Here is a 4,786-nt window from a genome sequence, read left to right on the forward strand (position 1 = left end):
ATATCGTAGCTTCTACTTAAAAGCCTCTAATATTATCTATAATGCTTTTAAAGTAGGCTATATACTCAAGTTAATAGTGTGTATATAATTACTATTTTCTTAGGTATATCTGCTCTGTATAGTATACTTTAGATATAGACCCCTACGGGCCTACTACGGACTATATATAAATATACTTCTAGAGTATAAATGCTATAAGGTGACTACATTAAATATATAGTTTTAGTATAAGGCCGGAACTGCTAATTGGTGCACGGGTCCTATGCTCGGACCTCGCGCTGCTATTATAGCGGACTCGTATAAACCTAGTTAATTATACGCCCTTAATAACACTTTTTCCTTCCTTCTTTAATTCTATCTAATGTAATTACTCGGCCTTACTTAGTACGATTAACTTATACCTTACTATTTATATAGCTAGAATTAAGCGAACTCTATATACTATATTCGTATAGTATTAGATACGAATATACGATTAAGCAATAGCGGTCTTATAGCCCCCGCTAAGATAATAAAGTGAATAAATAAAAGGATTATAAAGGCTTTTAATATAATCCTAGCCTCTATAGTATAGTAGTGGTATACCTGGTATACGGTTAAGGTGACCGGGTCGGTTCGAATCTGGCTAGAGGCGTATATAAAAGAGGAACCCCTTTTCCTTTTTTACACTACTCGGATCCTATTCTAGGGGACCCTTATCTGCCTTAGTATATACGATAAGAGTTAAATAGGGGGCCTATTAGACCCACCTTCTACCCGACTTCGCTAATCGTTAATAGGTGCCACGGGGGAGTTAGTCGCCTTAACGTGGAAATAAGAAGACGGTATCGCGCTGTCCCTAAGCACGTAAGTAAAATACGCGGCGTCTCTTCCACGATACAGAGGCAGCCTCTTACGCTATTATGTAAGCGTTCTGCGTAGGCATATAGCCTGCGTTAGCTCTACCTATAGATATAGAAAGAGTAAGGGAAGCTTAGGAGCTTTAAACCCTAGGAAGCGTATATATAAGTCGCCTATAATAGGCCCGTAGGGGTTAGCCCTAGAGTATATAGAACGCGTATAAAAAACTAACTAAGATAATTACGCGTGCACCGTTAAATTCGAGTATATAGTCGGCTTTAAAGCCGATATAGGCAAAACGTTATAGGCTTCCTAGTTATAAGAGATATAAAGAGGACTTATTAATTTGTGTTATAAGGCTCTAGGCTATCTACTAGTGCTTAGTACGAGCTTATCGCGTAAGCCATAGAGGCCTCTCGTGAAGAGGTTCTAGAGGCTTACGTGCTAACTACTAGGCGGCTTTATATTTAGAGAAGGCTTATTATGTATTTAGAATATAAAAGCTAGCTTAGAGTATATAGAGGGGGTAGTATAGTAGCCTTTATAGTAAGGCTACCTTATTCATAAAGATCTCTTAATTACTCTAAGAGGAGATTATATAACTAATACCTTCCTATTAGGTAGCACCTAGAGGTCTATAAGTAAGGACCTCTATACCTATATTTTCTTAAAAGAACTTAATATATAATCTTAGTATAGTACCCCCTCCCTTAGTCTATTAGTAGGCCTTCTTATAATAGCTTCCTTTACTGCTTACTTAAATCCTATAATACTAGTATAAAAGCCACGAATTTCGTACTAATAGCGAGTTTGTAATAGGGCCGCTATAATACCCGTATAAGGTAGTAATCCTAAAAAAGGAGAGTATAAGGGTTTTTATTTAAGTTATATACTAGTTTCCTAAGTCTTATACTACGGTTTTCCCTTTTATAGGTATTAAAGAAGGACCGTATAGTTAGAATTCTAACTCCTAGCTACTTAGGTAGGATAAGGATAGCGGAGTAAGAATAATAAATAAATAAATAAATGAATATAATCCTAGGTCCCTTAGGCCCCGTTCGATAATTCCGCCTAGATAGTAAATCCTACTAAGATAGTAGAAAAATATATAAATATACTTAGCCACATCTATTTTTCAGCATAAATTATATAATTATATATTCGCCTAATATACCCCTGTTATACCCCTGTTATAGAAGTACCACGCTAGATAAGGGGCCACGTTAGCCGTATTATACGTAGAAAAGCTGCTTTAATATTTGATTTCTTAGTTATTTATAGTTTTGCTACTAAGTTAGTGGGATTTTAATTAATATACTCTGTAAGACGTTATACTACTATAGGCAGCGTAGGCGAGGCTGGTTATAACTAGTGTTATAATAATTATAATAATATACAGTACTTATTTCATAGTATCTATATAAATCCTATGTATTATGCCCTTTATAGTCGGTATATTAATGTAAGTAGTAACTGTTACGATGTTCTATACTAGTAAAAGGAGTATAGAAGTAAAGGTTTTTGTATGTAGAAGGCACACGCTCGTATTATAGATTATTAGTAAGAAAAATAGGTATATTATAACTAAAAATTAGCGTGAAGCTAGTCGGTTAGCAGCGATATACCTTTTATAAATACTGATTAAAATCCCACTATCTAGGCAGAATTATCGAACGGGGCCTTATAGAAATAAATAACAGAATAGCGAGAGCCACTTTAATAACTAATAAATAGTTTAGCTACCGCCTAAGCCTTATAATAACCTCCCCTAAGCCTCGCGCCTTTATAAAGGGAGCTCCTATATATACGCCTACTAAGTTAGTAGGAAGCCCTCCGAGTCCTATAGCCTCTATTCCCGCCTAGCGTAAGGTCCCCTAGGAAGAACCCCGACCTTTATTATATATTAAGCCCTTATTCTACTCTACGAAGTTTAGTAAAAAATAAGCCGAGTATACTATATAAGCTAAAGCTCGGCCTTCTAGCGCGACTGCGTTTTTTAGCTAGCTTCTTATATAATAAATATAAGCGGGATCCTAATATAATAGATTATTAAGTAATTATATAGCCGTAATTAGTCTCCCTAATATTAATTAGCTTCTTTTATAGCCTATAATAGGTATATTGAGCTTATTAAAATAAGGATTATTTATTATATTCTTTATATATATATTTATTTTTTATTTATTAGTTCTTACTCCGCTATCCTTTTCCTACCGAAGTAGCTAGGAGCCAGAATTCTGACTATCCGGTCCTTCTCTAATGCTTATAGGGGGGAAAACCGTAGTATAAGACTTAGGGAACTAGTATAAGACTTAGATAAAAACCCCTATGCTCTCCTCTTAGGATTAGTACCTCTACGGGGCCGTGGCGGCCCCGATACTAACTTACTACTAGTATAAAACTCGTGGCTTCTATACTAGGAAGCCTATAACGTTTTTGCCCGTAGCGACTTTAAAGCCGACTATATACTTAATTAACGGCGCGCGCGTGATTATCTCTATTGGTTTTTTATACAACTTCCGTGTGCCCTAGGGCTAACCCCTATAGGCCTACTTTCGGGCGACTTATATATACGCTTCCTAGAGTTTAAAGCGCCTAAGCTTCCCTTACTCTTTTTATAGCTATAGGTAAAGCTAATATAGGCTATATGCCTACGCAGAACGCTTATATAATAGTATAAAAGGCTGCCTCCGTATAGTGGAAGAGACGCCGCGTATTTTTGCTTACGCGCTTAGGGATAGCGCGATACCGTCTCCTTATTTTCCATGGTAGGGCGACTAACTCCCCCGTGGCACCTATTAACGACTAGCAAAGCCTGGCGGAAGGTGGGTCTAACAGGCTCCCTATTTAACCCTTATTGTGTATACTAAGGCAGATAAGGGCCCCCTAGAACAGGATCCGAGTAGTATAAAAAAGGAAAAGGGGCTCCTCTTTTACGTGCGCCTCTAGCCGGATTCGAACCAACCCGGTTACCTTAACTATATACTAGGTATACCACCACTATACTATAAAGGCTTTATATATATATATAATTAAGTTACCTTTATAGTATAGTAGTAGTATACTATTATAGGATATAAGTAAGGAGTAAAGGAAGCTATTATAAGACTATATAGGAGGCCTATTAATAGACTAAGGGAGGGGGTACTATACTAAGATTATCCGTTAAGTTCTTTTAAGAAGATATAGGTATAAAGGTCCTTACTTATAGACCTTTAGGTGCTACCTAATAGGAAGGTATTAATTATATAATCTCCTCTCGCAGTAATTAAGGGACCTTCGTAAACTAGGTAGCCTTACTATAAAGGCTACTACCCCCTTTATATACTCTAAGCTAGCTTTTATATTCTAAATACACGATAAGCCTTTACTAAACACGATTCTATCTAGTAGCTAATATATAAGCTTCTAGAACCTCTTTACGAGAGGCCTTTATAGCTTACGCGATAAGCTTATACTAAGCATTAGTAAGAAGCCTAGAATCTTTTAACATAAACTAGTAAGTCCTTTTTATACCTATTATAGATCACCCCCCCTTTCTTTAACTCCTGCCCTTAGGAGTAATAGAGGTCTAGAGGTAATAAAAAAGAACGACTCCCTTAGCCCGGCCACTCTTCTATATGAAGAACTCCGCTCAATCTAAGAACCTCCTTTTATCCTACCTATGAAATAACACCACCCCTAAAGTAAGCACTAAAGAATAAAAGGTAAAAGTATAAGATAAAAGAAAAGGGGATAAAGCTTATAAATATAAAGATTCCTCTTAATACTATATAGATAAATATAATTATAGAGAATAATATTACTTAATAAGAAGGATTATTCTAAGATAAACCTAACTAGCGGCTAATATAATAAATATAAAGGCCCTATAATAGTAAAGAGACCATTACTAAGAATCCCTCCAATGGATTCTACTATAAACTCTTAACTTATCGTCTAATCA

The 4,786-nt window shown here is 36.0% G+C and overlaps 1 non-coding gene across 1 annotated transcript; it reads right to left on the minus strand.

Annotated features, from left to right (window-relative positions):
• Positions 1 to 3,780: 3,780 nt before the first annotated feature.
• Positions 3,781 to 3,855, minus strand: ACRALDRAFT_t298. Its single transcript has one exon. It is a non-coding gene; the product is annotated as a tRNA-OTHER (tRNA).
• Between the last annotated feature and the right edge of the window lie 931 nt (positions 3,856 to 4,786).

The sequence above is a fragment of the Sodiomyces alcalophilus genome, assembly GCF_042370955.1.
Source record: "Sodiomyces alcalophilus JCM 7366 unplaced genomic scaffold ACRALscaffold_11, whole genome shotgun sequence".
Lineage (NCBI taxonomy): Eukaryota > Fungi > Ascomycota > Sordariomycetes > Glomerellales > Plectosphaerellaceae > Sodiomyces > Sodiomyces alcalophilus.